The following is a 21,850-nucleotide window of genomic DNA, read 5'->3' as shown; positions in this document are numbered from 1 at the left end:
GCCGTGAAGAAATTCAACAGGTTGGCTCGTCTATGCACAGAACTAGTCAGCACAGAAAAAGAACGAGTCCGGTTGATACTCAAGATGCTGAGGCCGGAAATAGCAATGAACGTGGCTGGCGGCATCCACAGGGCGCAACCCATCGAAGAACTAGTCAGCAGCGCCTTGACCACTGAGCACTACCAGAATAGTATCAAGCAGCAGAAGCAAATCCCCTCAGAACCTAAGGGTCAAGGAGGCTCAGGTACCCAGAAGCCGCAGGGCCACAGCTCTCATGGCTCTAACTGGAAAGGGAACTCCAGTAACAAGCGCAAACCAGGGAGTTACCCAAAAGGAGGACCAGCCAGCAAGCAGCCCAGTTATCCAAAGTGTGCTACTTGTGGGAAATTCCATCCTGGAGTTTGTCGTAAGGGCACACGAGGATGCTTTGAATGCGGACAGGAAGGGCATATGACCAAGCAGTGTCCAAACAAGACCAGTCTTCCTCAGCCACAGCCGATTCAGTACGGAGGCCAGCCAGCACAATTGCATCAGATGCAGGCCGCTCTAGATGGTCCACACATCAGCCAGGGCAGATTTGAAGCCCCTCCAGCTATGACCAATGCGAGGATCTACTCACTCACCAGAGAGGACGTAGCAAATTCCTCGACAGTTGTTACAGGTCAGATTAGTATTTTTCAGCAAATAGCAACTGTCTTATTCGATACTGGGGCAACCCATTCTTATATAGCCAGGGCATTCGCAAACAAGTTAGCAATACCTCCAGAGGTACTCAGTAGTCAGTTTCTAACGACATTATCTTCAGGAGAAATTATGACATCCACACACTGGCTCAGAGCAGTGCCAGTCATTATAGCAGACAGAGAACTCTTCTGTGATCTGATCGTGCTAAATATGACTGACTACGACATCATTTTTGGAATAGACTTCTTGATCAGATACGGTGCTTTCATCGAGTGTCGTAAGCAGAAAGTCATATTCCAACCTGAAGCAGAAGCACAGTTCGAATTCGTCGGAGAACCCAAAAGAAAGGCCAAGAGGTTTCTCTCAGCTATGAAGGCACAGAGATTAATGGATTCAGGGTGTACGGGATTTTTAGCACACGTAGTCTGTACTAGTCGGGACAAGGACCAGCGACTAGCAGAGGTCCAGTCGTAAGTGACTACCGTGATCTTCCCGAAGAGTTACAGGATTAACACGAGACGAGGAGATTGAATTTGAGATAGAGCTCATTCCGGTACCAACCCAATTTCCAAAGCACCCTACCGCATGGCTCCGTGAGCTAAGAGACTTACATGAGCAATTCAGGAGCTACTTGACAAAGGCTTCATCCCCTAGTCACTCACCATGGGAGCGCTGTATTGTTCGTGAAGAAGAAGAACGGAAGCATGCGCTGTGTATAGATTAAGACCTGAACGGTCACAATCAAAAGCAGTATCCTCTTCCCGAATAGATGACACTTCGATCAGCTAAAGGGAGCAGCAGTGTTCTCTAAAATAGACCTCAGATCAGGTTATCATCAGGTGAAGGTTAAAGAAGGGGATATACCCAAGACAGCATTCAGGACCAGATACAGACATTATGAGTTCATAGTCATGCCCTTTGGCGTGATAAATGCTCCAGCTACTTTCATGGACCTCAGAACAGGGTATTCAGGGAATATTTAGATAAGTTTGTTATCGTGTTCATCGACGACATCCTTATCTATTCCAGAACTCAGGAAGAACATGTAGAGCACCTGAGGATAGTATTGCAGACCCTTCAGCAGAATCAGCTGTACGCCAAGTACATGAAATGTGAATTTTGGCTAGATCAAGTGTCCTTCCTGGGTCACATCATCTCAAAGGATGGTATCATGGTAGACCCCAGTAAGATAGAAGCTGTGAGCAATTGGAAAAGACCCAAGAACGCCAGTGAGATCAGAAGCTTTCTGGGATTAGCAGGCTACTACAGGAAATTCATAGTGGACTTCTCCAGGATAGCCTCCCCACTGACAGCTCTTACCAGAAAGAATAGAAAATTTCAGTGGACAGAGGACTGCGAGAACAGCTTCAGCGAGCTGAAAAGGAGATTGACCAGTGCACCTATTCTGACTCTGCCAGAGAACGCAGATAGCTTTGACATATATAGTGATGCCTCGAAGTTGGGACTAGGAGCAGTGCTGATGCAAGATGGCAAGGTGATCGCCTATGCCTCCAGACAACTCAAGGATTATGAGAGGAATTATCCTACCCATGACCTTGAGCTTGCAGCAGTAGTGTTCGCTCTCAAGATTTAGAGACATTACTTGTATGGAGCTCAGTGCAGGGTGTATACAGATCATCAGAGTCTGAAGTATTTCTTCACTCAGAAGGATCTGAATATGCGACAGCGCAGATGGCTAGAACTGGTCAAAGACTATGACATAGATATCCTCTACCACCCAGGAAAAGCAAATAGGGTAGCAGACGCACTCAGCAGAAAGTCCAGCGTTACCCTATTATCTTTAGCAGCCATGTCACCGCCCCTACAGAAGGAGATCTTAGATTTCGGTCTCGAACTCATAGTCGGACAGCTCTCTACTATGACATTAGAGTCTACCTTGCTTGGGGACATCCAGACAGCTCAGGAGCAGGATCCTGAAATTCAGAGAATCAAGCAAGGTATAGCAGAATCAGAAGGTGGCGAGTTAAGAATATTAGATAGCGGGGTGTTGTATTTCGGTGACAGGCTATGTGTTCCTGATCAGGAGGAACTACAGAGGAAAATCCTAGATGAGGCTCACAAGACTCCCTATGCGATGCATCCCGGCTCCACCAAAATGTACCAGGACTTGAAGAAACATTTTTGGTGGCCTGGGATGAAGAGGAACATCGCTCGATATGTCAGCACCTGCCTAACCTGTCAGAGGGTTAAGGCAGAACATCAGAGACCATGAGGAGTTTTGCAACCCATTCAGATTCCAGAATGGAAGTGGGAAGACATTTCTATGGATTTCATAGTGGGACGACCTAGAACCACGAATGGTTTCGACACCATCTGGATAATAGGTGACAGGTTGACTAAATCAGCCCACTACCTAGCTATCAGAATATCCTATTCCATGGAGCAGTTAGCTCAGTTGTATCTCAAGGAGATCGTCAGGCTGCATGGAGTCCCACGAACCATTATTTCAGACAGAGACAGTAGGTTCACATCACACTTCTGGGAGTGAGTACAAACAACTTTGGGCACGAAGTTAAAATTTAGCACAGCTTTCCATCCTCAGACAGATGGTCAGACAGAGCGAGTAAATCAGGTACTCGAAGATATGCTCCGAGCATGTGCCCTAGACTTCAAGGGAAGTTGGTGCAAATATCTGAGCTTAGCAGAGTTTGCATACAACAACAGCTATCAGGCCACTATCGGTATGGCACCTTACGAGGCTCTCTACGGGCGGAGGTGTAGATCTCCAATCTGCTGGTATGAGAGTGGTGAACAGAAAGAACTAGAGCTTCAAACAGATCTAGTAGCAGATACCACAGCTATCTGACGGATCCGCGGAGGATAGAGGCGACTCAAAGCCGCTAGAAGAGCTATCTTGATACAGCCTGAGACCCTTAGAGTCTTGATGGGGATTCGGTGTTCCTCGAGTAGCTCCCATGAAGGAGTAATGCGTTTTGGGAAGAAGGGCAAGCTAAGTCCCGATATGTGGGACCATACCTTATCGAGAAGAGTGGGCAAGGTAGCATATGAGCTAGAGCTACCCGAAATGTCATTGTCCTACGTATTTCATGTCTCTATCTTGAAGAAGCATACTCGGATGCCACCGGTGATTGAGCCCGGTCAGTGCGGATCATGAAGACCTCAGCTATGATAGTCGGCCTATTCAGATAATAGACCGAGCAGTTAAGAAATTGCGGAACAAGGAAGTACCATTAGTCAAAGTCATTTAGCACAGTCACACAACAGAAGAGGCAACTTGGGAGACAGAAGCCAGCATGAGACAGAAGTACCCAGAATTATTCTAAGTTCGAGGATGAACTTTTTATAAGGTATGGGGGATTGTAATGCCCAAAAATTTTCGAAACTGCATTATAAATATTCTATGATTTTTCTAAAATTTTTAGATATTTTTCCGGAATTTTTGGAGTAGCGGAAGCAGCAAAAATAATTAGAACCGCAAAATAACTTAGGCGGGAATCGAACCCGGAACCTCTCGGATCCGATAACTTTTAGTTAGCCTTAGTAACCGGTGAACCCAGCAGGGCCATGCTGAAATAAAGAGGAATCAATTATATTTATATTAGAGTTGGGTTCAATTATCCACTTAATATAAATAGAAGAGTTAGGTTGGGTTTGGTTTATGTTAGAATTTGGTTCGGCAAACTCCTCCCCTCCAAACCCTCACGCCGAACACCCTTCTTCTCCCCTTCTCTCGGCGCCAACCACAAGGAAGACCTAGGGTTCTCTCCCTAGGGCCCCAAGGACATCTTCCGGCGATAACTCCGGCACGAGGACGCACTCCTTCGCGAGGGGAACGCTTAGATGCGAGAAGATCGTCGAGAAGTCGTCTCCACCGGAATTCTAGCGAATAGAATTGTAAGGACATTAGCGTACGAGGTAAGAAACCCCTCACCTGCAATATAAGTAGCTCCGTTTGAGTTTTCTACGCATTAGTTTAGCTATATGCAGATTTTTATCAACGCATAGCATGAAATTGACCCTCCTCGCAGGTTTAGGGATTTAGTGAGCACTTCTAGATGGGTCGGGCACGTAATCCCTCTTTAGTGGGGGTTTCTAGACGTTGTCGGGTGCTTAGAAGTGGTCTCCCTAATAGAGAGGAGAGTTGGGGCACACTAAGTGTTCGATAAAATAGCTAGTTAAGTAAAAATGCAAACTAGGCATTTTAACAGCTCAGTTGAATGCATTAGAAGCATCTAAATCGGTAAATCAGTTTATTCTAGCTTATATGGGACTACGGTCCAATGGGTGGGCTCCCACAGTCGCCTCTGGGTTCAGACAACCTAGATCTAGGTTCAGATAACCTAGAAACAGCAATTTAGAACAGTTTAGCTATATTCAGTATTTTACTTTTCAGTTGGCACTGTACCGGATTAGATATCCATTGGGTTGGACTCCCACAGTCGTCCCTAGGTTCAGATAACCTAGTAAACCTTACTAAATTCGGGACTTGCAAACTCGGGTTTAGTTAGGGATGCGCGCACAGTAAGTACAGTTGTCGTGCCCAACAGCACATGATTATTATTTTGATCTACTATGCTATTAGTTTTCAAAACTCATAAAATCAGTTATGTTAGTTGAGTTTGATTTCAGCCTCTGGTTAGCTTCAGTTAGCTTAGTTCTCTATTATTGTTCTATGTGATTAGCCTGCTATGCCATGCTTCAGCTTACATGTTCAGTTATTTCAGTTTATGCTTGCAACCATAGTATGCCATGCCAGTACATGTTTTCAAATAGCATTCATTAAAATCATGTTTGCATCGTTGCATGTTTTAGTGAGGTAGTTGGTTTCTTACTAAGCTTTAAGCTTACAGATTCTACTTTCCTTATACTGCAGATAAAGGTAAAGGGAAAATGGACTAGCAGAGGAAGCTGGAGTTCAATGCAAAGATGGTGTGTGTGGAAGGAACTGGAATAAAAGATCCTCAGGGGTTTTAGCAAGCTTAAATAGTTGAATTCTTAGTATTTCTTCTTTCATGCATTTTTAGACCTTAGAATGTTTAAACCATGGGAGATTTATTTAGTTTGTTAGTAATTATGTTAGAATGCTGGTTAATAGTTGCTAGAATATATTCTAATTGATTTTAGAATTGTTGTGTGAGGTTTTGGCACGCCAGAGTGCTGAAATCAGAGTTTCAGGGTGGGATCAGAACCCAGATCGGTCTGTAGACCGATCAGAGTCGAGTTGTGCCATTAGATCGGTCAGCGAATAGAGAGTTTATGGATCGGTCAGCCGACCGATCCAGAGGCGAACAGTGAGTACAGAGGTTCACTGATCGGTCAGTCGACCGATCAGTAAGCTACTGGATCGGTCTACCGACCGATCAGTGTACTCCTGGATCGGTCGGTAGACCGATCCAGCCGCATACAGAAGCGATTCAGCTTCTGGATCGGTTAGCCGACCGATCCAGAGCCTTCTTCCGTGCCAGTATCAAGCTGGATCGATCACGGGATCAATCCAGATTTCTGCAATAGTAATTTAGCACAGCATTACGTAACGATCGGCCTCGTAGCCTAGTCAGTAGGAGGCGGGTCGTTACAGGTATAGACTTCAGTCCTAGGCCAGTTGTCTATTGCAAGAGGGAACCGACATCCTTCTACAAATGATGGTCAATTGAGGAATAGGATTCGGTAGATCATTTACATTGAAGAACCATACAAAGAAACCAAAACTCCTAGAACATACCTTTATCATTGTCCTTATTCTTGTTTTTATTCTTTCATTTCTTTGTTTACCTTTCGTAGTTTCTCTTAGCTTTTGAAAACCAATTGATTAGTTGTTTAGTTAATTCGCGTTGAGATATCTTTAGTGCTTATTCCAGTCCTTGTGGATACAATTTCTTTTATTATTACTTACGACATATCCGTACACTTGCGCAAAGTCAACAGTAGTATACACACGTGTATGTTGTGTACTATAGGCATTATCATACTGATTATGCATATATTAGTGTGCACACATGTATAGGTATTACTACGCATTGTAGATGTTGTTGGCAGGCACATGTTGGATCTTTTCATGTATATAGGTATATATATGATTGATGGATCATGTTTTTAGATATATGTATATTTAGTGTGCACACATATTTGATATGTTTTATTAGAGGAGTATATTGATTATACTTGGGTTGTATGTAAGTACATGTATGGTGAGTATTATTGGATATATCTTGTTGGTTAAACCTATGTTGTGGAGTGTGTACACGTGTCTGGTGTATTATTGGAGGTATCTTGTTGATTATATCTATTTTTTGCATGCACTAATGTCTATTATATTTTATTTAAAGTATTATGTTGATTATACTCATGGTGTATGTGCATATATGTTAGGTGAGTATTATTGGAGGTGTATTGTCGATTATACCTACGTTGTTATGTGCACACGTGTCCAGTGTGTACTATTGGAGGTATCATGTGGATTATACATGTGTTGTGTGTGCGTCAGACGTGTACTATTAGAGGTATCATTTTGATTATACTCGTGTGGTGTGTGTACACATGTCTGGTGTGTACTATTAGACGATCATATCTATCATACCTATGTTGTGTGTGCTCACGTGTATATTGTGTGCACATGTGTTAGGTGTAGTATTGGTAGTATCATGATGATTCTACCTATATTGAGTGTCTATATTGTGTCGTTGACTATATACCCTATCAATTAAGTCTCCTACGAGTGGGTGACCGACTATGATGTTGAGAGAGTTGACAATGACCTGTCAACTAAGTCTCCTACATGTGAGTCACCCACTACGATGTTGAGAGAGTTGATAGTGATCATGATGTGTATACCCTGTCAATTAAGTCTCCTTGAAAATGGACTTTGAATGTACCCTTCAATGGAAACCCCTCTCTCTCCTAGAAAAGCGAACCCCCCCTTTTTATAAGTGGCACACGACCATGTCAAAAGATATGGTCGTGGTGTGAAAGCCATTGAGAGCGAGGCATGGTTATGTCTTTTAGGTCGTGTGAGCTTACTTTGGAGGAGGCACGACCATGTCAAAAAACACGGTCGTGGCATGAAAAACACTAAGATCAATACACGACCATGCCTTTGAAGCATGGTTGGCCCATGGGAGCTTGCTCCAAAAGAGGCAAGGCTAAACCATGGGGTTGGCTGGGATTCTTTAAGAGACACGGTTGTGTGCTTGTGAGGCACAACCATGTCTGCTACTTCCTCTCCATGCTTGCTCCAACATCTGATTTGCTCTATTTTTACTCCAAAATGAATCCTTTTAATCAAAATATGAAAAGAGAAAATCTATGAACCAAAAGAGTAAAAGTAATGAAATGCAAATAAATGTGAGACAAACAACACCTAGAAGAATGCATAATCTACACACATTACACCCTAAACTTAAACCTTTGAGTGTTCTCAAGTAAAAACTAGCAATCTAGATTTATGTGGCAAAGTGGTGCATCATAATCCCAAGTGAATCAATCTAATCATATTATATAATTTTATTGATGAGCATGATACAAAAATTATTTATGTATGGCCTAAGTATAAGTTCTCCATGCTTAGAGCAAAAAGTGATGTAACTTTTTTAGGTATCAATTTTCAAACCTAGTTAAGTCGTCATATAACCATATTTTTAATGCTTCTAGTGATAGACACTTATTTGTCACTTGTATGGTTCATCCATCTCAAAATCTATAGAGGGTCTCAAAGGATTGCTTGGAATCAAGAGAAACATAATAGTTATTTCCTCAGTACCTAGCTCGATCTCAATAAGGTAACTTGTTGGTTTCCACTAATTACAACTAGTTTCTATTCCCTTTTTTCACTAAGTTCCTGCAAAGTGCAACACTTGAATAAATCCTTTTTTTAATATAGGGATTTTAGTTTTTCCAAATGGGTTGACATGAATCATGACTATTTTCAGAATTATCTACCATCAATTCAAGTATAGTGTGAACAGATTCTTAAACTAGGCCAACACTCAAACTCTCACAATAAAACATTGCTTACATCATGTTACTATGGATAGGAAAAATAGATCAATAGGCATACTAACATCATAAATCACAACAACAATTAAATCTAGAATAAGTGTGCTAGCATTTTATAATAAGGACAAAACTAACAGTAATATGATGACTGATGCAACTGATATGCATCAAATGAAACATAACTAAATTAAAATAATCTAAACCAAACTAAGTAAAATGCAACCTAAAATGAAATAAATGAAACAAGCATTAAAACAAGAATATGTACAACCACCTAGAATTGGACATTTCATTGTCCAAATGAAAAAAATAATAAGGTTGATAAGGATGACCAGTTGGAGGAGGGGGAGGGGGAGGAATAGGAGAAAATTGAGGCACATGGCGTAGGTTGTCAAGATGCTCATGATATTGGTAAAGAGTAGCGACCTACTACCTCGTCAAATCTATATAACATCAAAATTCCTCTTCTCTCTCCCACTCCTGATACTGATTTCTAACAAAATCAAAAATAGTATCTTAAAAATGCTCCATCCTTCTAAAATAATCTCATACCTCTTGAAATTATTCATGGGACAAAGCAACTTATCCCCCAACAGATGTTGGTGGGTAGCATGCCCATCATCAAGGGCATCCAAAGAGGTGCAGAAATCAGAAAAGTTATATCTAGAATGAATTGAATGACCATAAGAAAAAGAATGTCAAGTCGGCTTGGGTGAGAGGAAGAGGGTTCTGGTAGATCCTCAGGGTGGAAACATGTGCAGGTGTTAAGTCCCTAATGATCCAATTGGTGGAATCTCGAATTGAAGTACATTTGGGATTAGGTAGGAGAAGGAGGAATACAAATTTCTTAATAAAATCATGCCCTTTCTCCTCCTGATGAATCTTCTTGATCGCTAAACAAGTATCAATATCAATTTTAGAGGTTCTATGTAAAATGTCTAAACCAAATAACTCGCACCCTATGTTTATAGCGATGTGTGTAATTAACCCACAAAACACAATGGTACCTAAAGATGCCTTTCTAGATCTCAGTAGGTTATGAAGAAAATGGAACCTCGAATCAAATTCGACCTCATTCAACATTGCCTAAAAGCAATAGAGATATATTTTCACACCACCCCGTCACTCTCACTGGGCACTAAAAATGGTCTTGCTCACGATACAGTGGAGGTAGAATCATCCATGTCTGAAGAGATAAGGCTTTAAAGTGAGAAGGATCACAGGGTTCATTCATGTCTGTAATTTCATTCCAAAATACGTTACTATTATAAGAATCATTAAACCTATGAGGCCCTTCCATGGGCAAACATGTTGGGTTTTTCGGGCCGCGAAAACCACTTTTCGCGTCGCGGAAACCCCGAATCACCCAAAGCCGTAGATCCGTGCAAGGAAAAATCGAATGAAATACAAGTACGAGTTTCAAAACTTTTAGATCTACTCCTAGATCTATGTGTTGAGAGCTTTTACCTTTGAAGCGTGCTCTCGCAAAATTCCCGCTCGTCCAAGGTATGTGTCGGATCTCCAAAGTATCAAGGTAGATACTTCTCTAGTGATATCCACACGAACAAGGAGTGTCTCTCACACTCAAAGGATGGAGAAGAGAGCCCCAAGTGTGCTAGCACTTTCTAGAGCTCTCAGATGGGATTTGAAAGGAAGAAATAGAGAGGATGCAAAAGAATCTCTTACACTCAAGAAGTAGTATCCTCCTTTGTGACCTTCACCCTTCCTTTTTGTTGGAACCCACTCAACCACCTTCTCCTTTAATCAAAAGCTCTCGGAAACCACAAGAGAAGAGAATGAAGAATCAAGGAAGAAGATGAGATAATTACACTCATCAATCCACACTAAATGAAAACCATTTCACCCTTTAGTGTGGCCGGCCACACACATAACTCCCTCATTTAATGTGGCCGGCCACATTAAATGGAATGAGAGGTGTTGTAACCTCGATGAAGTGGCATGCCTCATGAGGTGGGGGTGATGTGGCAAGGATGAGTCATCCTTATGATGTGGCAATACATCAAGCCAAACTTGATGTTTCAACTTCTACTTGGTCAAGTCAAACTTGACCAATTGTCTTCCTTGTTGAGTTAAATCCAACCTTTTGATTCAAGTCAATTTTAATTTAATGAATCTCAATTCATTAATATAAATTGACTCAATGAATCAAATTTAAATTAGACTCATTCAACAATTGAATCTAATTGAGTCTAACTCAATAAGTCTAATTTGAATTAATCCGAATCTAATCCTTGGTGCATCATATGAACCTAATCCAGTTGGTTCATCATATGAACCTAGTCTCCATCCACTTGGTCTTTGTGTGTGACCCAATAGATTCTTGTAACGTTGGCAATGTTTCTAAACTCCTTTAGAAACATAAGCAATGAGCGGCATCTAGCAATACATCATTGCTACCCAGGTTACAAGAATGTTGAGATCCAACATCACCTTGTGACTATTAATTGTGACTCCTCACAATATATGACAAGTGTCCTTCTATCCTAGACATCTAGATTGATCAATGTGAGACATAGACCGTGTCATCCTCTGACCAATCTAAATCTTGAACTCCAAGTAGACTCACTCAATCAAATGAGCTCAATATCTCATATTGACTCATTTGGGTATGGCCATACACTTCGTGGTCTTACTCTATCAAGAAGATCGATGTCACTCCCGTCATATTGGAGGGATAGATCCCATCTACATCACTCACATCCCTCTGCATAATTCGTTACATACCCAGTAATCGCCTTTATAGTCCACCCAGTTACGGGTGACGTTTGACGAAACCAAAGTACATAACTCCTTATGTAGGGATCCATGGTGACTTCAGGTCTAAGGACTAATAGTCATACTAATAGCCACATGAGAAAGTATATGACACTCATATAACGATCCATGATACTTTCTCATGGCGGGTCATTCAGTATACATTCTCCAATGCATACCCATGTGTCAACTTGATATCTCCATATCCATGACTTGTGAGATCAAGTCATCGAGTTGACCTACATTCTAGTCTTATTGCATTAACATTGTCCCTGAATGTTAATACTCGACTAGGAATGATTTTGAATAGTGTTCCCTATATCATCTCACTATCGGTTCAACTAACCGATTGATATAGGTGAGAACCATCTACTCAAGGACATTATTATACTTAGTTTATTTGGCACCAATACAAGTAAGTATAATAACCAAAATCCAAATGCCTTTATTTATAAAGAATATGATACAATAAGTCCAAAATATAATCATCAAATGATTGGCTCTAGGGCTCTAGCTAACAAAACAAACATAATTATTAAAGTCATGTAGAGACCACTCATAATCATTATTCATTAATCTAAAACTAATTTTTTCTTAAATCATCATTATTAGAAGAAAATAGGTCTCTATTGAGCTTAGGAATTCAAGGATAATTCTGCAGTAGGTTGGATAGCTAAGACTCATTAAATCATTCCAACCCATGTTACTAATCAACCAATCTACATCATTCCTGATTCCGAAAATTTCCATTGAATAATAATCTAAATAATGAGTATACATCGATTTGTGGGTAACAAGAGTATCAAATCTAACTTTTTCCTCATTATTATGAAAAATTATACCATAAGAATTCTATTACCTTTGTCATGAGCTCGACATATTCCCTTATCAGTAACTTTTCTCTTTCCTTTTCCAGAGTCATCTCTTCTACTAGATCTACCCATCTTTTGAAGTTGTTTCATCATTTTGTATGGTCACAAGTCAAAGAGGGGTGATTGGTTACTTGGGAAGGAAGAAAAAGCAAGGGGAGAGATTCCTTGTTTGAGAACTTAGAGAAAGAAGGGAGATCTTGGATTCAAGTTGGATTAATATGAAGAAGAAGTTCTTGATGGATTGGGAGAAGGAGAAGTGCTTGCTTGAAGAGTTTTTAGAAGAAGGAAGTAGAGATCTTGCCTTGGGAGAGTTGAGGAAGGAAGAAGAAGGGTTGAAGAAGCTTGTTGTCTTGCCTTAAAAAGGAGATCTAAGGAGAAGAGTGTTGGCTATCGGTGGTCGGCATGAAGGGGGGTTGGATAGCTAGGCCACTCCCAACTTACAATTCTTTTCTACAAGGTTAGTTTATGCAAGCGGAAATACAAAAACTAAAGCAATAAAGATAAGAAAGAATATAAATGCTAACACAATTCCTTTACGTGGTTCAGAGATTGCTTTCTCCTACTCCACGGCATGTCCTTGAGGTGGACAAACCCTTGATCCTTCGGTGGATCAGTCCTCGGCAATCTCCGGCTAGAGATTTCTCCTTCTCGGTGGAGCAAACCTCTCACAAAGGATCTCTTCCTCTTTACAAGATAAAGTTTAGATTTTGGGAGGAAGAGAGTAGACTTGGAAGCTTTGGGCAAAGACTAGGAGTTATTCAACAAGCATAAGCAACTTCCTTCATACCCCAAAGCTGCTTATAAATAAGAGGAGAGAGTTGATCATCATATCAACTCAACCCCGACATCAGTCAACTGGTCCATGCACCAGTCGACTGATGTAGTCGCTAGACACAGCCAACGACTCTCTACAGAAGCCATCTTCTGCCAATGGACATATACCAGTCAACTGGTCATGGGACCAGTCGACTGGTCCCCTTAGTTGATGAGCACAGAAGCATTCTACGCTTTCTGTGAAATTGGATCAGTCGACTAGTCCTATGACCAGTCGACTGGTCCATTACATTCTCACACACTCATCCTTTCCGGAGTCGCCTTTAAAGTCCTCTTCCTCGGCTTTCGTCCCTCAGATGCACTCGATCCTGCGGCTCCTCTCTGTGTCATCCTTCACGTTGCCTTGAAGTCCACTTCCCTCGACTCCACTCCATTGCTCCTCGTCCGATAGTCCCTCGGATGTCTTCCACACAATCCTTCACCGACTCAAGGATCTGAGTCCTTAGATGAGCTTTCCAACCTTGCCCGCACCAAGTTCCTCATGTGTTTCACCAAGTCCTGCAAGACTCAAACACATATCAAACACATATGAAAGTCTAACTTAAACTCTTTGACACACACATCAAAACCATGATCATACCGATCAAACTTGGGTTGATTACACCAACAAAGAGGAGATTTTAAAGAAGGAGAGGCACAACCATGTCTAAATGAGACATGGCCTTGGGAATTAGAGATTTTATCCTTATGTTTCACACCATATGTGTTAGATTTTGAGAAATATCCTAAGGTCATCACCTTATGATTTTACTATTTATTTAATAAATATTGATTCACTATTTGAGTTTATATTATATGTTTAAATAGTCTTAAACTCATTTACTGAATGTTCGTAATACAATTTATAACATGAGAGAATTTGTGATTGGATCACAACTTGTGATTATCTCTACATGTGTAATTATGAATATATTAGAATTTTCCTAACTATCAAATTGGTGCATTTTGACATCATCAATTCTATAAGACTAGCACGGGTTATACTTCTCGGTTCGACCAAGCAGTTGTTTTTCACTAGCTAGAGGTATTAGGATATCGAGAGTTAAACGTGGATGCTAGTTATGGTATCTAGTTCATTGGAGTGACCTGTTGTAAGACTTCATATGATTTTCTATATATATGGATATGTCTATAAAGTCTCTACTATAGATTGAGTGCAAGTTTCCTTAGACTTGAGATATACAGGTCACCTTGGTAATGGAGGCTTATACTTTAACATCTTAAGCAAGCATCTCCATGGAGGCATGGACCCAAGATGATTATGTATAAGTCAAAGTACTTGAAGGTGTTTGGATAACCCACAAAGGAGACATATGGTCACTCGTTAGAATTATTACTCAAAGTCTTTGGCCAACGTATCAGATGTTATGAGTATGAGACTCTTGCACACATATATCAGTAATTTAAATCTACAGAATGAGAAAATATTACTTGGGTTAGGCATGATATAGTCAACCTAGTGGGGGCAGACATATAAATCATGTTCTAAACCAAGTGGGTATAAGATTAATGAAAGGAATGAGACACAACTCACTGTAGCTACTAAAGGGTTCATAATTAGTTTTGAGATCAACTGTTATTTTTTGCTTAATTGGGGATCATGATGTAATACTAGGTGCTACTCATAATCATTCCATAATTAAGTAGTTAATTATGTGCGACAATGATAAATCGAGAACTTATTGGGTCACACTCACTATGAGTCTCTAAAAGATGTAAAATAAGTTTGAGAATATGATTCACAGATCAAGAGATAAATGTACGGTTGGACCATACATGAGACATATATAGAAATATTTGTAGGAATGGAAGCACGGATATACCACATCTCTTATGAAAGAGTTGGACCCTATTTAGTTTAGTCATAAACCAATTTAGTTTAGCCATGAACCAACTTGATTTAGTTGTGAACCAAACCAAGGGGTTAATGGACTAATTTTTGGTTAAGGCATAATGGGTTAGATTTTAGCTTTCTAATCTAACTTATTAAAGAGAACTATATATTGATATGGTTAAGAGAAAATTAATACACAATTCATTATTGGCTTAATTAGGTTTTGGAAACCTAAACCCAATGCTTCTCTCTCCCTCTCCCTCTCTCTTGCCACTGACCACAACAAGAGATTCTCCTCTTGTTGTCATGAGGCATCCAAAGGAAGAAGATCTTCCTTTTACTTCTTCTTCCTCTTCTTGATCCTTCTCCTTTGCTCGTGGCTAGTAGCTTTTAAAGGTGGAGCTTATTCTCATGGAGTTGTCTTGAAGAACTCAGCATGGATATGAATAGTGGTGAGGTTTGATAACGTCGTAAAAGGTTGATGCCTTTCTCATTATAGGTTATCCGTAAGGTATACCTAGAATAATTATTATTTATTTTATTTTATTTTATTATCTTGTCTGCACGATAGTATCTTGCATGCATGTGGTGTGTGTGATATAATAAATTAATTTATTTATTGTTAAGTGTTCTATTGTGCATGTTTATGAAACATATTTTTAGCATACACCACATCGAGCATATCCCAACAATGGTATCAGAGCATGATCATGCTTCGACATGATCGTCAAATTATTTTATGGTTCATAATTAGTGTTATAATTATTTTTTGAGATTTTTCTAGAATTATTAAGAATTTTCATTTTTTAAAGTTTCCTAAATTGTTTGGAAATTTCACTTATGGAAAGAATCTAAAATAATTTTGTAAAATTATATTTAGAAGTATTCTGTTAATTTAGAAATTATAATTTCTAGAATTTTATGAAATTTTAAGAAATATTCTATTTTGGAAAATTTTTTAATTTGTTAGGTAATACCAAATTTGGAAAGATTCTGAAATTCTTTAAAAAACTAGATTTAAGATATTCTTAATTAAATTATAGATATAATCTTTTTTGAATTTTTTTGGATTTATTAAAATATTCTTTTTTTTGGAAAGTTTCCTAAATTGTTAGGAAATACTAAATTTAAAAAGATTTAAAAATCATAAAAAATCTAGACTGGAATTATGCTATAATAAATTAATAAATATTAATTATTTATTTCCTAAATTGTTAGGAAATTTATTTATAAAATAATTAAAGATTTTTTTATTGATATAAAGATTCAAGATGAGATATATTAATTAAATTTAGAAATTAGTTTGTTGAGAAGCTAGCTTATATTCTTGATGAGTCTCTTCCCCCATGTCTTAATGCCGATGCAACTGTGGACCAATTGTTGGCCCATCAGAAATATAAGGATGATCCTGTACTTACAAGTTGCATCATGCTAGCTGCTATGACTCCTAAACTACAGAAACAACATGAGCATTTGGATGCTTATGATATTGTCTATTATCTTCGTGAGATGTTTGATGAGTAAGCTAGATCTGAAAGGTTCGAGGTCTCTAGGCTTCTCTTTTGCTCAAAGATGTAGGAGGGCTCATCTATAGTATAATTTATACTAAAGATGAACAATTATATAGAGCATTTAACATCACTCTATTTTGTGATGGATCATGAGTTAAGTATTGACTTAATCTTACATAGTTTGCTGAAAAGTTATTCATAATTTATGATTAACTATCGAATGAACAATTTGGAATCGACCATCTCTGAGATGATTAATATGCTCAAGATTGTGGAGCCTTCTATTAAAGATGAATATAAAACTATGATGTTAGTAGACTCCTCTAAGAAAGGTTCTAAGAGGAAGCCAAAACATCAGGTAAGGGGAAGAGCAAAAGGGCCAAGATAATAGAACCAGCACAAAAGGGCTCATGCCATTATTGTGGCAAGATGGAACACTAGAGAAGAAACTACAAGATTTATTTTGAGATTGTGAAGAAGAATAAGGCATCTGATGCCCCATCCTCTTTAGGTATTGTCATTATTAATTGTCATGTTATTTCCTCAAACACTTTGATATTGGATACTGGGTGTGGCTCACATATATGTAATGACATACAGGGGTTAAGGAATGGCAGAAGACTAATCAAGGGAGAATCAAGTTTGTGAGTTGGGAATGAAGATAAGATTGTTGCAGTCACCATCGGAACATACTTGTTAAAGCTTCCTAGTGGACTTGTCTTAGAACTAGATAATTGTTATTTTGTTCCTGCATTAATAAAGAATGTTGTTTCTATTTCTTACTTAAATAGAAAGGATTTCTAATTTACGTTTAGTAATAATTGTTGTTATATAACTTTGAATGACATTCTTTATGAAACTGAAACTTTATGCAGTGATATCTACGCATTAGATATATATGGTGGCATATTCAATATTGAAATGAGCAATAAACGTGCTTAAATAGATAATCAATTAACCTCTTACTCGTGGCATTGTCACCTTAGCCATGTAAGCAAGAAATGCATGTCCAAATTACAAAAGATTACAGTTCTTGAATCATTTGAATTAGATACATGTGATTCATATCAAAGTTACTTTTTTCTTGAATGGGAGAACGAGTTGATGAGGTTATAGCTAGGAGGTTTAGCTATTTCATTACTTTCATTGATGATCATTCTAGTTATGGGTATGTGTGTTTAATGAAAAACAAGTCTCAAGCCTTTGAAAAATTTAGAGAATTCAAAATGAAGTAGAGAAACAACTTGGTAAAAGTATTAAAAATACTTTGATTCGATTGAGGTGGTGGGTATTTAAGCCAAGAGTTTCAAGATTATCTAAGGTACAATGGTATATTGTCTCAATGGGCTCTACCTTATACACCATAACTTAATGGTGTATCAGAAATGCATAATCGAATACTATTACATGGTTAGGTCAATGATGGATTATGAAAATCTTCCTAAAATCTTTTGGGGTTTTGCACTCATGACAGATATTTACTTACTAAACAAAGTCCCGATAGGCAATCTCAGCTACTCCATATGAGGTATGGACTAGTAAAAAACCCCTTATATCTTATTTGAAGATATGGAGATGTCCTGCTTATATGAAGAGGACTGTATTAGACAAGTTTGATGCTAAGTTTGATAAGTGTTTATTTATTGGATACCCTAAGAAAACTAAGGGTTACCAATTCTATCACCCCTTGGATCAAATGGTGTTTGTTTCAAGGCATGCTATATTCCTAGGTAAAGAGTTTTTCTTGTAGGAAGCAAGTAACTTTGTGAATCATGGCGCACATAGAATAAAGCTCTACCTTTCTTACCACACCGTCACTCTCACTTCTACCATAGATAGTCTTGCTAATAACATGGTTAAGGTATTGAAAGATAGGGTTCTGCATATGGGAGGCTTTAGATCTAGATGGGTCATGGGGTTCACTTAAACCGATGATCATGCTCCAAAAGGAATTAGCATTGTATCTATAATTAAACTTGTGAGGTACCCCTGTGGGTAATCTAAAATAGTTATTAAATTCATAAAGAGTCCAAGGTTAATCATGATTCATTAATCTAAAACTAATTTTCCCATCATGATCCTCGTCGGAAGTGAAATTAAACTCTAAGGAACTTAAAAATTCGAGGATAAGGCTTGCGTAGGTTGGTTCACTAGTGTACAATTCACTCCATTCTAAATTACCAATCAACCAATCCACATCATCTCTTATTCCCAAGCACTCCATGGTTGTAACCTCAATGTAACACATACAAACTAATTTACGGCTAAACAAGTTATCAAATCTAAATTTTTGCGGTTCATTTCTAAGTAAAGTGTCGAATTCATTAGTTTTACCTTCATCTTAAGCTAGATGCTTTCCTTTTCCTTCTGCTGGTGCTTTCTCCTTCATGGGTGCTTTGCCTTTCCCTTTGTCCTTCTTCGGATCATCCCCTCTGCTAGATCCCCCCAATCTGCGAATTTGTTTCATAATGTTAGACATATCAAAATATATCCAAGATGGGAAGATTTATTTGCAATTAAAGAAATCAGATCTAGATGAGAAAATGCAAGAAAAGTATAGAGAAAGAGATCTTGAGTGGAGAAAGAAAGAACTTATTCAAGATCTACTCTTATTTTGGAAAAAGAGAAGAAATTTTGAAGGTGGGGAAAGTAGATCTCATGTAGGAAGAAGAGGTTTTTGAGAAGGGAAGGAGTTTAGAAGAAAGAAGATGAATAGTAGAGGAAAGGAGATGGTGAGAGGTGCAATCGTGCCCTAATGCACTACACGTCTGTGTTTATAACCCAGTCATGTGTTATTGACATGGGCAGAGCCAAAATGGCTTTGCTTCTTGTTGTAGTGGCCGTGTTTTTTTAAACGACCAATTCCTTATTGTTTTATGCCCATGCTGAATGGCATGGGTAGAGCCAAAATGGCTCTATTTTTCTCTTCAACCCCATACCTTAGGGCACAGGAACTCCTCATGCCCCATGCCAAATGGCATGAGAATGGCCTAATTTGCTCTTTAGGCCATGCCAAATGGCATGGCCAAGTCCAAAAACCTATAAAAGTATAAGGATGAAAGTATTAGGCTCCACAAAACATAAAATAATGAAACAAAATAAGAGAAGAAAAGAAAACTCTTGGGGTGTCTCCCAAGGAACACTTGTTTCAGGTCCCAAGCTCGACCTTTGACACTGCTTAACTAGGAGCCTTGTCCTTAAAAGGGAGGTGTTCCCCTCCATAGCCATCTATGTCAGAAAGATGATGAAACGAAACCTGATGGTTCCCTACCAATACTACATCTTGCTCCCCCTGACTAACTGTTATATCCAGGGGTTGAGTCGGATGATACAGAAATTTTTCTTGATTTTCTTCTCCAAACCTAGAGTCATCATCAACTAACATTAAAGTACTTGGAGAAGAGTTTGAAATTATTTCAAAGAAGGATACAGTAAATATAGGGATAAGTTGAAAGTAAACTCTTCCTTGCCAACTTTCAGTGATAGCCTGTGATTCTTCACATCTATATTAGCTCCAGCTATGGCAAGGAAAGGCCTTACAAGTATCATAGTGATCTTTGGGTCCTCTTCCATGTCCAGGACCATAAAATCTATAGGGATGACAAAACTTCCTATTTCTACCTTCACATCTTCAATTATACCCAATGGATATCTGTATGTTGTGTCTGCTAATTGAAGGGCAATGGTAGTCAACTTCAGATCACTTAAACCTAGTTTCTTACAAATGGAAAATGGCATGAAACTGATACTAGTTCCCATATCATAAAAGGTTTTGTCATAATATTATTAATTTTACATGGTATTGAAAAACTACTTGGATCTTGGAGCTTGGGAGCAAGGTGGTTAAAAGCAATACAATAACATCCTCCGTTAAAACCATTGTCTCAAACCCATCCTTCTTTCTTTTATTTGAAATTATATCCTTCATAAATTTAGTAAATTTAGGCATTTTATGTAGAGCATCCAATAAAGGTATGTCAATACAAATTTCTTGGATCTTTTCTAAGAATTTTTCAAACTTTGCATCTTTCTGTGCTCTGAGCATTCTTTGAGGGAATGAAACTATTTGAAATTTGATTGTAGGTGAGGGCTCTCCAACCTCAATGCAGTCTCATCTTCCTTCTCATCATGCTTTAGATGTGGAGGAAAACAAGATGGCTCTTCACTATAGTTAATTCCATCTTCAACTATAGTGGTCATTTGGGGATTACCCAAGGTTCGTCCACTTCGTAGCTCAATTACCTTGCAATGCTCCATGGGGTTTAGTTCAGGTTTACCAAGAAAATTTCCTTTCACTCTTGAGGAAGAAGACCTAGCTATTTGAGCTACTTGATTTTCAAGAATCTTAATATGTTTGTCCTGGTTGTCCATCCTTGCATTTATCTGCTTCTCTGAATTGTTCAACAGGATGTTCAATTGCTTGATTTCAGACTTCATTTCATTTTGATTAGCTAATATCTCCTCAAGAATCTTTTCAAATCGGCTTGGTTGTGGATTTGCCTATTGCCCCGATTGTTGCTTAAAGTCTTGATTGTCCTTATAAGAGAAGTTGAGATGATTTTTCCACCTAGGGTTGTAATTATTGGAGTAAGGATTGTTTTGCCTTTGATTGTAGTTACCAACCAATAGCGTCACATTATTCCACTTGAGATATTTGCATATTGATAGCTCCAAAAGGACAAGAATCTTTTATGTGTTCTGAAGCTCCTCATACTTCACAACCTACAGAAATTGCATTTACAGGGCAGATATTCATATTCTCAAACTTCTTTGATAGTGAATCAAGCCTTGAAGTGATTAAGTCGAGTGCATCCACATTGTATTTTCCTGGTGTTTTAATTTCTCCTAAGCTTCTCTCTGAGGCCCATTGATGATGGTTATATGCCACACTCTCAATAATGTCTTCTGCTTCATCTAGGCCCTTGTTCATTAATGCTCTGCCAGCGGCAGAATGCAAGGAAACCTTTGTCTGATAATTGTACCATTGTAGAAAGTGTGAATCACATGCCACTTTTCCAATCCATGATGTGGGTAGTATCTCAGTATTCCCTTAAATCTATCCAAAGCTTCATAGAGAAATTCAAAGTCTATTTGCTTGAAGCTTGCAATAAGGTTACGGAGGTGCGTTGTCTTACTTGGTGGGAAGGATTTGTCTAGAAAGACTTGTTCGCATTGGGCCCAAGAAGTTATACTATTCGAAGGCAAGGAATTTAGCTATGTTTTAGCTCTATCCCTCAAAGAAAATCTGAATAATAACAATCTGATGGTCTCTGAAGGAACTCCATTGATATGCATTATACTACATAATTCATTGAAGTTATCAAGATGATTATTTGGATCCTCCATCGGACCACCACTGTACTAAT

General features: G+C 38.8%; 1 non-coding gene across 1 annotated transcript; it reads left to right on the top strand.

Annotated features, from left to right (window-relative positions):
- Nucleotides 1-21,501: 21,501 nt before the first annotated feature.
- On the top strand, nt 21,502-21,608 carry LOC121998871. Its single transcript, XR_006116660.1, has one exon. It is a non-coding gene; the product is annotated as a small nucleolar RNA R71 (small nucleolar RNA).
- Nucleotides 21,609-21,850: the final 242 nt, after the last annotated feature.

This window comes from Zingiber officinale, chromosome 6A, assembly GCF_018446385.1.
Source record: "Zingiber officinale cultivar Zhangliang chromosome 6A, Zo_v1.1, whole genome shotgun sequence".
NCBI classification, from domain to species: domain Eukaryota; kingdom Viridiplantae; phylum Streptophyta; class Magnoliopsida; order Zingiberales; family Zingiberaceae; genus Zingiber; species Zingiber officinale.
Note: the sequence above shows the minus strand (reverse complement) of the source record. Positions and strands in the feature narration are given on the sequence as shown.